General features: G+C 38.8%; 1 pseudogene; it reads left to right on the top strand.

Moving 5' to 3' along the window:
- Window positions 1–765: 765 nt before the first annotated feature.
- Window positions 766–3,833, top strand: LOC102921756 (proteasome activator complex subunit 1 pseudogene; annotated as a pseudogene).
- The last annotated feature ends 9,684 nt before the right edge of the window (window positions 3,834–13,517 follow it).

The following is a 13,517-nucleotide window of genomic DNA, read 5'->3' on the forward strand; positions in this document are numbered from 1 at the left end:
AGGAGATCTTAACCCTTTTCCCTTCCTGGGGCAATCCAGATGTGTCCCTCTTAGTGTCCTCACATTTTCCTAGCTTTTCTGGGGTTGTCGATTTTAGCTCGGTTATCCTTTGCTTTGCTTCTAACATTTCCTTATGTGAGTACATACCATGTTTGTCTTTCTGAGTCTGTGTTACCTCACTCAGAATGATTTTTTCTAGTTCCATCCATTTGCCTATACATTTCATGGATAACATTGTTTTTTACTGCTCCAGTGTGTAAATGTACTACACGTTCTTTATCCATTCTTCTGTTGAAGGGAATCTAGGTTGTTTCTAGGTTCTGGCTATTACAAATAATGATATCAGAAAATGGAAAGATCTCCCATGTTCTTGGATAGGTAGGATCAACATAGAAAAATGGCAGTCTTGGCAAAAGTAATCTACAGATTCAATGCAATCCCCATCAAAATCCCTATTCAATTCTTCACAGACCTTGAAGGAACAATACTCAGCTTCAAATGGAAAACCAAAAAAATCCCAGGATAGCCAAAACAATCTTATACAATAAAGGAACTTCCAGAGGTATCACCATTCCTGACTTCAAGCTCTACTATAGAGTTATAAAAATAAAAACAGCTTGGTATTGGCATAAAAACAGACACATTGGCCTCCATTCCCCAAATGAAGAAAGGCCGTGCAGGTTTCAAGGTCTGCTTTCACTTTTCCTTCCAGCTGTCCACTCCAGGCTCCTTGTGTGGCACTCAGCCACCCTCTACCCATCTGACCATGGCCACACTGAGGGTACATCCTGAAGCCCAAGCCAAGATGGGTGTGTTTCATGAAGACCTGTGTAGCAAGACAGAAAATCTGCTTGGGAGCTATTTTCCCAAGCAGATCTCAGAGCTGGAAGCATTCTTAAAGGAGCCAGCTCTCAATGCAGCCAACCTGAGCAATCTGAAGGCTCCATTGGACATCCCAGTCCCTGATCCAGTCAAGGAGAAACAGAAGGAGGAGTAGAAGAAACAGCGGGAGAGGGAAGAGAAGGATGAGAAGAAGAAAGGGGAAGATGAAGACAAAGGTCCTCCCTGTGGCCCAGTGAACTGCAATGAGAAGATCGTGGACTTTCTGCTGTAGTGGGTAGCCATTCCAGCTTGGATCTGGAAGTTCCAACCCCCACTGAGACTCTGGCAACTGTCACACCTATGAGGCGGGGCGAGGGGAGGCACCTGGGGACCAGAGAGCTGGATGGGCCAGCGCTCTCTCTGTGCGCTCTCTCTGTGCGCTCTCTCGGTGCCGGGACGCTGAACGGTGAAAGGTGGATTGTGCAGAGCTCCGGAGAACACCGCTGGATTGCAATACACCTTCCCCAGACCCTGCGACCTACCCATTACTTAATTTGTGAGTTACGCCATTAAATAAATATCCTTTTAACTACGTGGAGTGGCCAAAATAATTTCTCCAATATTCTGCAGCACCTAAAGCCTGAGATCCAGGATGTCATTGAGCAACTCAATCTGGTCACTACCTGGTTGCAACTACAAATACCTCAGATAGAGGATGAGAATAATTTTGGAGTGGCTGTCCAGGAGAAGGTGTTTGAGCTGATGACCAGCCTTCATACCAAGCTGGAGGGCTTCCACACTCAAATCTCAAAGTACTTCTCAGAGAGGGGTGATGCAGTAGTCAAAGCAGCCAAACAGCCCCATGTCGGTGATTATCTGTAGCTGGTGCATGAGCTGGACAAGGCAGAATACCAAGACCCCCAGCTGATGGTAATGGAGATCCATAAAGCTTATGCTGTGCTATATGACATCATCCTGAAGAACTTTGAGAAGCTCAAGAAGCCCCATGGAGAAACAAAGAGAATTGAGGCCCCTCTCTTGTTCTCTGATGGGCAAAACAGAGACCCTCCTGCTCTTCACCAGGAACTCTGGACTGTACCCAAACTTCTTTCTGCTGAGGTTTCTTACTTACTCTGCCTCCCAAACACAATAAATACATGGTTGCCCACCAGGGGGGAAAAACAGACACATTCATGAATGGAATCAAATTGAAGACCCTGACATTAATCCACACAACTACAAACACCTGATTTTTTACAAAAAAAAAAAAAAAGCAAAAACTATACAATGGAAGAAAGAAAGCATCTTCAACAAATGGTGCTGGCATAACTGGATATCTACATGAAGAAGAATGCAAATAGATCCATATTTATTGCCATGCAAAAAACTCAAGTCTAAATGGATCAAAGACCTCAACATAAATCCAGTTACACTGAATTTCATAGAAGAGAAAGTGGGAAATAACCTTGAACGCATTGGCACAGGAGACTGCTTCCTAAATATAACAAACAACAGTAGCACAGACACTGAGAGCAACAATTAATAAATGGGACCTCCTGAAACTGAGAAGCTTCTGTAAGGTGAAGGACAATGTCAATAAGACAAAAAGGCAACCTACAGAATGGGAAAAGATATTTACCAATGCCACATAAGATAGAGGCCTGATCTCTAAAATATGTAAAGATCTCAAGAATCTAGACAACAAAATATCAAATAATTCAATTAAAGATGTGCTACAGAGCTAAATTCTCAACAGAAGAATCTCAAATGGATGAAAGACATTTAAGGAAATGCAACATCCTTAGCCATCAGGGAAATGCAAATCAAAATGACTCTGAGATACCATCTTATGCCTGTCAGAATGGCTAAGATAATATAGACAACAGCTTATGTTGGAGAAGATGTGGAGAAAGAGGAACACTCCTTTACTGCTGGTGGGAATGCAATCATGTAGAGCCACTCTGGAAATCAGTATGGCAGTATCTCAGAAAATTGGGAATCCACCTACCTCAAAACCCAGCAATACCACTCCTGGGCATATACCCAAAGTTGCTCAGCCATAAAACTATGTTTTTAATCTCTGTCTTGGTCCCATTTTAGCTAGTGTTTCCAGTTTACAGACAACACTGAGGAAAAACACTCTTCCCCTATGTTTTTTATCAATCACCTCAACAACATGAAGCTGTGTTTTAAGTTGTGTAATATTAGATTTTCTTAAAAAAAAGCTTTTCACAGAAGTATAAATAATATATTATGACAGAATCAAAAGTAAAGCAACTCTCTTCATCTCTAGGAATTCTGAAAAAGCTTGTTGTTGACTTTAGTAAAGTTTATAAAGCTCTCCAAGCATGTCCAAAGCACAGAAGAGGCACAAAGGACATAAAATTAGCACAGAAGATGAAGCTGGGAAAGAATGAATGCAGCAATAAAGTCCAGTGAGGAACAAGAGAGTTGGAGTCATCATCTGTGAATATGTCTTCTGGGCATAATTTAACAATATAGGCCCTTAAAAGTAGAAGAAACAGGCATCATAGAGTTTAGTGAAAGTGTCAAAAGTGATTGATAGCAGGATCCATGACCAAATGTCATTTCTTCCCAAGCTGGAGAAATGAGAATTCTGACCAAAGGAAACCTGGCTGTGATTATCATCTCACTGACAATCTGAGAAACTAAAAAACAGCCAACAAGGTACATGAATAAGGAAACAGTTTCTTCTACAAGGCCTACAAGACTCAGGAGAAAGGCATCTACACCAACATCTGTTGTTAGTAAAGTAAGGCCTGTGCTGCACTTCTGATTTGCAGTATTGTAAAGTATTTGTTTTATTTTAGTCATTAAAACTATGGCACTTTGGAAGAACCATGATGAGACTCTACTACAAGGACTACCCAATCCATTGTATTGTCCTATATATTTCTCTAAAGATCATCTTGTAAATTATCTTTATTTCTCAGAGTTTGCCAAAGAAAAAGATATTCCACACTGGCATGTGCTTCAAACCCGAGAAATGAAGAAATATACATTCTTTTTATTAAGATGTAAGGAGCTTTAGAACTCATTCAATAATCTGAGTATACCAGCATCCAGCACCATCTATTAAATGGCTACTGTGAGTGAGACAGCGCTCTGTGCACATTCAGTTACAGTATTTAACTTCCCATTATACATCTCCCCATCAACCCTGAGAGGAGAGGTTATTCATTCTCCACTGTCATGCATGCAGATGCACAGAGAGGCCAGACAAGAGTGTTAGAGTGTAGTTACAGCCAGGGCTGATCTTTACCATGTCCTAAATTCAAGATTTATGGAAGATAAGGATATTTACTTTCAAATATAAATAAAACAGTAAATTGAAGAAAGATTACTTGAGGAGGATTCACACTGACAGCAAACCATTCAAAGGGTGTCTCCAGCTCAGATGCTTCAGTTTCTAGTGAAACTCCATTGCATTGATCCATAATGACAGTTACCGTTCAGACAGACCAGGTAATAATTAGAACCCATGGTGTCTGATGAAGGAAAACTTGACAGGATTCTAAGTTTCATTTGCAAGCAAGGTAAAGAAGCTTTGAATGCTGAAAGGAGAATGCTGTGACCTTAGGGAAAAACACTTCAGCCATCATTCAGTTGCATTATTAAGGCCTCAATGTATACTTGAGAGCAATTCTGAAATGATTCAATAACAGCTTTGTGGTGATCTAAGCCTCTTGAACTGGAAATTATTTGTGAAACAAAGCATGGTTCTGCTGTGTATTTTTTTTCTTCACCTTAGGAAATGCAAAAAGTCACTTAGTAGTGGCAGAAGAGCAGAGGAGGTAGCAGCATGTTAAAATATCTTTTTAAGTTTCCCCACACGTGTAACAGAATAAAATAAAAACTAGAATCCTCTGCAGGGCAAGGCTATTCTATCCTGCTTACCCACACCACTCGGCTTTTTCTTAAGTCCTTCATATGAGTGTCCCAGAGATAAAAGGAGTTGGTTATCTCAGTAGATAAAAGATGCCACTGGAGAAAAGCTTAAATAAAGATTTAGAGATGGACAAAACCGTGTGGAATGGCAAAGGGACACCTTGACAGAAGGAGGCATTATAAAAAGTGTCAATGAATCTTGTGCCTAACAGAAAAGAGAAGAGACGAGAAATAAAAAGGAGGAGGATGTTGTGAGCTATTGTGTTTGCTTACAGAAAAGCCCTGAGGTTTCTTCATCAGGAGGCAGAGCTTTCACATTAATGTTGTGAACACTCTCACTCCCACTTAACACATCGACATATTTTGCATTGTGTTCTCTGCAACATTTTACATGAGAAATATAAAACTCAGTTATAAACAAATATTAGCTGTGGTAGCCAAGTTCTTCCACAACATAATTTAATGTATTTTTCCATAGTCGTGTATTGTGTTTTAAAGACTGTCAGGTTGAATTTTTCAAAGAATTGGAAAAAGCTGAAAAATATGAAGTATTCATTTCATATTATGTCAGGAAACAGCTTCTCATTTAGCTATAATTCTCTGGTTACAGAAGGAGCTTAAACACAGGAGGAAATGGGGGAAGTACTGTCTAAAAAGAGCAGGTCAGATTCCTAAGGGATTTTTCCTACATCTTTAAATGTTTATATTAATACAATTCACATGCATATGATTATTTTGTTCTCAGATTTATGAAAATTGATGAATAAAATGGTTGAACTGTAAGATAAATATTTTAATTTGGAAACTGCACTATGCCACATCTAAGTACTAATTGTTTTGGTAAACTTACAGACTCAAGGATATTTTCAGCTCTTGCTCCCACTGTGTCATTTTTACATGACAATTTTAGCAAACAAACTCTCATTTCAAGGATGCAAATAGGTGGTTGCATAGTTCTTTGTGTAGGACTGAGGTTTTGTAAGCTTTCCTCTGTCTACTTGAACATCTCTATTTTTCGCTCTTGTTCAGCTCACTTTCAGGCATTTGTAAGACTCATATTTTGGTGAGACTTTAAGAGTATACCTTCTGACATTTCTAGAAGACACAATCACACAGACAACTCCCCATTCCTCTATCTCTTAACCTTCCACCCCCTTTTCCACAGTGATCCCTGAGGCTTAGGTGTGGGAGTTTTATTGTAGATGAATATATTGGTACTGTACTGGGCTCCATAACTCTGCATTTTGATTGGACGTAGTTTCTGTAATGTAACTGCAACTTTCTGTTGCAAAGAGAACTTTCCTTGATGTGGGTTAGACTATACTTATGAGTATGAAAGGGAAGGTGGAAATGGTGTAATTATATTATAATCTCAAAAAGAAAAGAAATTAAAAATGGGTGGTTCCTCAACATGATATATCAATAACCACTTCTTCTGACAAAATTATTCAGCACCTCATATGGAGATATATATATTTCACCTGTTGTCTATGTGTTTTGATGAAATTACTTCTACCTCTATCTCCCAAGTATATAATCTATTCTAAGTTGATTAGTTTCTTATGTTCTCTGCGAGGATTGGTTTAGAGATGTACTTAGAGTACACTGAGAGCCAATGAATTGAAGTAATATTTGGTAATTTCAGAAACTTACTCTGCTCTTGATGGGAATTTTAAAAATTTCGAACTAGAACTATTAGAATACCCTACTGACAAGAGAAGCTGGTTTTTGATAAAGTAAAGCAAACATAGGCAAAGCAGAATTCATGAGCTTGAGTGGACAGAGAGTTCATGATGTCAGTAGATTCCCAGGTTCAAATCTTCTTTTTTTTTGGGCAAGGAAGTCTCTCCAGCAAATGGCAGATAAAGAACACCCGAAATGCCACTGTACCAGGAATGCTCAGTTTTCTAAGTTACAACTCACTTGCTACAAAATTTTCTGGTTGTAGGATCCTTGTACTGAAATTTTATACATAAAAGATGTAATTTTAGTCTCTTGTTAATTTGAACTGTTATTTCGGTTTATTGTGTAGTCCATATATTGAAATAAATATTTCTGAAAAACTTGATGTTGCACAGAGAAAAGGCAATAGATAGTAGACCAGAAAACCTGAGTTCTTCTTATTGTACTATACACTAGTTATTTAAAGATCAATAAACTGCTGCTAGGAAATAAGTAATAATATTTTCATAGTTAATCTATCATGTAAAGTAACATTTCGTTATGCTGAATGTTTACTGGAAACATCTACAGTAGAAACCATATATACCATTTGCTTATTGTAAATTAAGTTGCCGGGAGGCGGTGGTGCACTCCTTTAATCCAGACACTTGAGAAGCAGAGACAAGTAGATCTCTGTGAGTTTGCGGCCAGCCTGGTCTACAGAGTGAGATCCAAGACAGGCATCAAAACTACACAGAGAATCTCTGTCTAAAAAAAAAAGGCTATATTTTGTAGATGTTTGAATTTGTGATTTTCTTGATTTTTCCCCATTTATTAGCATAGTATCATGGCTCACAAGGCATCAGCTTCCATAAGTACTACTAGATTGAAAGTCAAAGTTTATCTTCTGCCATAATTCAGTTTTAAAGGGTCACACTATTTAAAGTCACATAGCAAAGTGTTGGTCTGAGGAAATGGACATTGCAAGGATAATCTCAGGCTACAGATGAGCCCTTTTGGCCCTAACATATTTTGTAATGAAATGGACCATTTTTACTCCTTTTATAATGGAATGAAATACTTTCACAATATTTTAATGTGTAGGAACTGGCAAGAACTTTCTGCACAGGAGTCTAACAGTACAGGAAATAACTCCAGGAACTCTCATATGGGATTGCATAATAATTGGGCATCATGGGAGCAAGGAAGCAGCCTACAGAATGGGAAAGTGTTTGCCAACTGCACATTAGATAAGGTACAAGGTTTCACTATTTAGCATTGGTGGATGTGAAACTTGCTATGTAGACCAGTCATGCTTGGAACTCACAGAGATCCTTCTGTCTCTGCCTCCCCAGTGCTGAGATTCGAGGTATGCACTATCACTTCAAGCTTTGAAATTAATTTAAATGAAATTAAACAAAGAAAAATTTAGAAGCGTTTTCCTGATGGTATTCACAGATGAATGGAATGGTGTTAGAACTTTAACAGCTAGTATACTTTTCATTTTTTATTGTCTTATTTTCATAGGACATAGGTTCTTGGCACAAAGTTTAGGAAATACACAATCTTGAAGAAATAAACTTCAGATATCCTAATATAAGCGTCCCAATATCTGCTGACGTTTGTTAAAATTTTCATAGTATCTTTTCATGTATATATGTGCATGCAAGTACATATACAGCAACATGTATGCACACTAAGATGCTCATTGAATAATCCAAATAGCCTGTGGCTTGTGAAATATTTCTGTCAGTAGACTGACTCCTGGTCCATTATGGTGAGTATTGAATTTCAAAGTTGGGTTATTTTTTCCCTCTACTGTATGAAAATATTAATGTTGCTCTTAATTCCCACCAAATATCTTGAGGAATAGTTAACATAACGGCAGTAATGTTGTACTGTTTGTTCCTTGGGAATGAGAGACTGAGCTCAGGCCTGAGTTCTCCAAGCTGGAGTGTTTCCACTAGCAATATGATCTGCAGAGGAGTGTAGGATTGAGGTCATGGCTAAGTTTTCTAACAGATCTAGAAATGGTTAACAGTCATAAGCTATCGTTTTACCATGAAAATTACTAGGCTTCTCAGCTAAACAGTTTGAATTCTGGTTCTGCTAGACTGGTAAAAAAGAGGTTTGTACCAGCAGGAAAGTTTCCATAGTCAACTGAGTTTAGAAGAGGGTCTGTGACAAAGCAAGGATGTCCTATCACGGGCCTTAGCAGCTCTGACTATGCCTGCATCATCATATTTTAAATGTTCTTTGTCTAAATGTTTGGCCCTCTTAAAATAGTAGACCAATGCCTGCTAAGACTAAAAAGGGACTTCCATGGGTAGACTTGAGATTGGAAAAAAACTAACAAGAGGAAAAAGGTGTTTGTCATTAAGCACTGATAATTAATCAAACTTTTTAATTCAAGAAATAAAGCTCTTTAAATAGTGAAGCTTTAGCTTTTTAATTTGTGATATGTGTTGAAAATGTTCTCACCAATTTTTTAGTTGTGAATCTTCTAGGATTGCAGAGAATGACTTGATACTACTATCATTATATATGTCATGATTTTCTTTACATTTTTAAATTTTGTTTTTATGCAGTTAGAATCTTTACTGCCCTATTTTTCTTCCTTTTGTTTGTTTTAAAGTATCCCTTTTAAATTATTGAGTTCTTTACTTAAATAAATGATAAAAAGAGATGTGTTGTATCCATAAATAATTGAAGCAGAGATTTCTGTTTTAATGAGGCCTCTGAAGATCTACATACTTCTAAACAGAAGTGACTAATAGAGAAAAAGTATAAGAAGGAAATTATGTATGTAAATTTCCAAAAATCTTAAACTGTCTGGTAAATCTTGATTTGTTCTGGTTGTCTCTTTCAAGTCCACGATATCCTTGGTATCTATAACCCAGAATGAATTCAGGACACATTGTGAAGTTTACCATACTTTTGAAGTAGATGAAAATCAGCATTAATGCAGATCATGGCAAGTTTAATAAAAATAATTGAAGTTTGAAGTATGTGATGATAAGGAATTGTGGATGATCAAGACGATATATAACAAGAATTGTACTCAATGAAAAATAATCAATTGCTTATGAAGGTGCTCCTCCCACGGTGAGGATGATTCCCCCCCATAGTGAAGGAGGTTCTCCCACAGTGAGGGTGGTGGTGCTTTACCCAGTGAGGGTGGTACTCCCACAGTGAGGGTGGTGCTCCCACAGTGAGGATGATACTCCTATAGTTAGGGTGGTCCTCCCACAGTGAGGGTGGTACTCCTACAGTTAGGGTGGTGTTCCCACAGTGAGGGTGATACTCCTACAGTTAGGGTGGTATTTCCACAGTGAGGGTGGTACTCCCACAGTGAGGGTGGTATTTCCACAGTGAAGGTGGTACTCCTACAGTTAGGGTGGTGCTCCCATAGTGAAGGTGGTACTCCTACAGTTAGAGCGGTGCTCCCACAGTGAGCGTGGTACTCACAGTGAAGGTGGTGCTCCCACAGTGAGCGTGGTACTCACAGTGAAGGTGGTGTGTAACTAGAGTTTTCCTGCCTTGCCCACAGTCAAGACAAATCTGTTACCTGCCACTCCCACAGCCGCTCAGACTCAACCAAGTAAACACAGAGACTTATTTTGCTTACAAACTGTATGGCCATGGCAGGCTTCTGCTAACTGTTCTTATAGCTTAAATTAATCCATTTCCATAAATCTATACCTTGCCACGTGGCTTGTGGCTTACTGGTACTTTACATCTTCCTTGTCCTGGCGGCTGCTGCAGGCAGTGACCCCTTCTGCCGTCCTGTTCTTTTATTTCTTCTCTCTGTTAGTCCCACCTATACTTCCTGCCTAGCCATGGCCAATCAGGTTTTATTCATTGATCATTGACATATTGTCATATGTCAGAGCAACTTGACATACAGACCATCCCACAGCACAGCCAAATGCAGACCATCTCTAATCATCCTCTATGCGGACCTGCTGGGTAAAGCCATGAGGAACCCAAGAATGGGCTCCCACAGGACATACAGAACATCCCACAGCATTGGTGCTCCCACAGTGAGGGTGGTATTCACGGTGAAGGTGGTGCTTCCACAGCAAGGGTGGTGCTCACAGTGAAGGTGGTGCTCCCAGAGCAAGGGTGGTATTCACAGTGAAGGTGGTGCTCCCAGAGCAAGGGTGGTATTCACAGTGAAGGTGATGCTCCCAGAGCAAGGGTGGTACTCACAGTGAAGGTGGTGCTCCCACAGCAAGGGTGGTACTCACAGTGAAGGTGGTGCTCCCACAGCAAGGGTGGTACTCACAGTGAAGTTGGTGCTCCCATAGTAGGGTGGTACACACAGAGACGGTGGTGCTTACTAAGTGAGGATGGTACTTGCAGTATGAGGATAGGAGCAAATGAGAAAATAAAGAGCTGGGATCCTGCGACCTGTTTGAAGGCACATTGCCAGTAATCCAGGAACTTTCCACTAGGTCCAAGCCCTCAAAGTTTCTTCTACTCACCAAGAGCACAGTCCTTGGGGTCAGTTCATGACGGTTGGGCTTTCAGAGAACATTCTTCATTCACATGGACAGCATTGCGACAAACCACTGGCGTTTTTCTTAACCTCTTCTGCTTCTTTCTGGGCCTTCTTTGAACTATAGTTGGTTTTCCACCATGTGCCATCTCACTTTGCATTCGTCATGATTCCCTTGACTGAAAAAGCCTTTTATTGTTTATTAAGTGATAATTTTATATGAAACACAATACCACCCTCACTGTGGAAGCAACACCCTTACTGTGTCAGAACTTCTCTAAGGCCCCCTGAAACTTCTTGTGTTGCCTTTTGCACTAATGATGACAATTTTTTGGGGGTGCATTATGTGACAGATGACCAAGATTTCTTCATTTCCAAAAGAATGCCAAATTGCTCAGATATTATTTTCTAAAAAGAGTATTCTTCCATACTTAACTAAACCACCACTGTCACCACTGAGGTAGTCAGCCCTAAAAATAGCCCCCAGACTGTCACCTTCAGATATTCCCACTGTAGTTGCTTGCACACTGTATTGAGTGGTTCTGGGACACTGATAACATTCACAGGAAAGGACAGTATGTCATCTCTGGTATTAAGCTATGAAAGACCGTGCTTCTATTATGACTGTTCTCTTTTTAGCCTTTTCTTTTTCCTACCGGTATTTGCTGAAGTAACCAGCTGCTCTGGAAGCCTATGGAGAGGCCCATGCTAGATTGAACAGGAAGCCTCTCACCAAAAGCCACCTGAGTGAGCTTGGAAGCTGCTCCAGTACCCCACAGCTAACAGCTGGACTGCAGAACATGATAGACCATGAGCCAGAGCTACCCAGCGAGGCTGCTAGAGTTGCTAACAGAGACGATAGGAGATGATAAATGCTTGCTGTTTTGCTTCTGAGTCTGGAGATAATTTGTTAAGCAGAATATATGACGGAAATAATCACCAAATAAATCTATATGTAAGCTTATTTATGGATTCTCTTCTGTTCTTTTGATTTATTTTTTCTCTTTGTACAACCACAACACTGAATAATTATCATAGTATTAAAATAAATCTCTGTATCTGGTAGTGCAAGTACTCAAAGCTGTTCTCTAAGATTGACATTGTTGTTCTTGCTCCTCTGTTTTTCATAAAAAATTTAGAGTCAGCTCATCAATTTCTATGCACTCACTGAAATTTGCATACCTACACACAAGTAGTGTGTGCAAACACACAGATATATATATCAATTAGGTAGAACTGACACCTATAACATATTGCCTGTTTTAAGCGATGAACAAATATCAACTAATTTAGATCTTAAAGTGTATCTATCAAAAATGCTAACTGCTGTGCACTATAGGAACCTTACACAGATTCCACTGAGCTCCAAGCTTTTGAATTGTTGGAAGTGAACTGCTTTTCTTACTTTGCTTGCTGGTACACGGAATGCTAGTGTGTTGCTACCTTACCAATGTCAGCTACTAACTCTAAGATTTTCTTGCAAATCTTTTTGATTTCTTTCTATGAATAATGATATCTTTTTTAAAAAAAAACTGACAATTTTATTTCTGCCTTTTAAATTTTATTTCTGTAAGCCACTGGCAGACCCTTGGTTCTTTGTGGAACTTAGATGGATTGCTGCACGTTCATTCATCTCCATCTATTATATTTTCAAGCTGAAAAGGACTCCTTTCATTCAATAAATAGGATCTGTGATAGAGCTTTTCACCATAGATAGTCTTTGATGGATTGGAGGCATTTCTACTTTATTGTGATAGTAGCTTTGACACCTAATTACATGTTCAATCTCCTCAAATACATTTGTGCATCATTAAATGTCACTACCTCTCCCCCTTTCCTGTTTAAATAGAGAAATTTCAATGGTTGAACTGTTTAAAATCATATCATTGACTGAATTTATTTAATAAATAGAAATATTTGAGTTTTAATTATTTTTAGTGTTAGTCATTTGAATTAAAAAACAACAAAACAAAACAAAATACAAACTTGCAGGGTGGTAGTGGTACATGCCTTTATTCTCAGCACTTGGGAGGCAGAGGAAGGCAGATCTGAGTTCAAGGCCATCCTGGTCTACAGAGCAAGTTCCACAACAGCCAGAGCTATACAGAGGAACCCCGTCACAAAAACAAAAACAAAAACAAAAACAAAACAAAATCAAAAAAAAAAAAAAACAAATGAAAACAGACAAACAAATAAATTAATATTTCCTTTTGGAAATTGATACCTCCAATGGCTTAATATCCTACTCTTGACTCTGTCTTGTCTGTAATGTCTGTGGTAATCTTATCAACATACTTCCTTGTTATTCCTAACGTGCAGTATCTTATTTTTATGAATACTCTTGTAATAGTTACATCATTTATAAGAGTCATTTTTAGCTTTTTATAACACCTTGCATATATATTAATTTCTTTTTCATTTCCCTTTTCTCAATTTTTATGATTTATTCATTTCTAAATAGTATATTTAACTCTATATTTTCCCCTCTAAGCAGTGCTTTATGTCCACTCAACAAATGAAGATTCCATATGAAGATTCTTCAGTATAAAATACCCTCTACTCTCTTTGGTCACTTGAATCCTAACTGTAACCCACAATGTAGCACTTGAACACTTGGTCCCCT

This window comes from Peromyscus maniculatus, chromosome 2, assembly GCF_049852395.1.
Source record: "Peromyscus maniculatus bairdii isolate BWxNUB_F1_BW_parent chromosome 2, HU_Pman_BW_mat_3.1, whole genome shotgun sequence".
Lineage (NCBI taxonomy): Eukaryota > Metazoa > Chordata > Mammalia > Rodentia > Cricetidae > Peromyscus > Peromyscus maniculatus.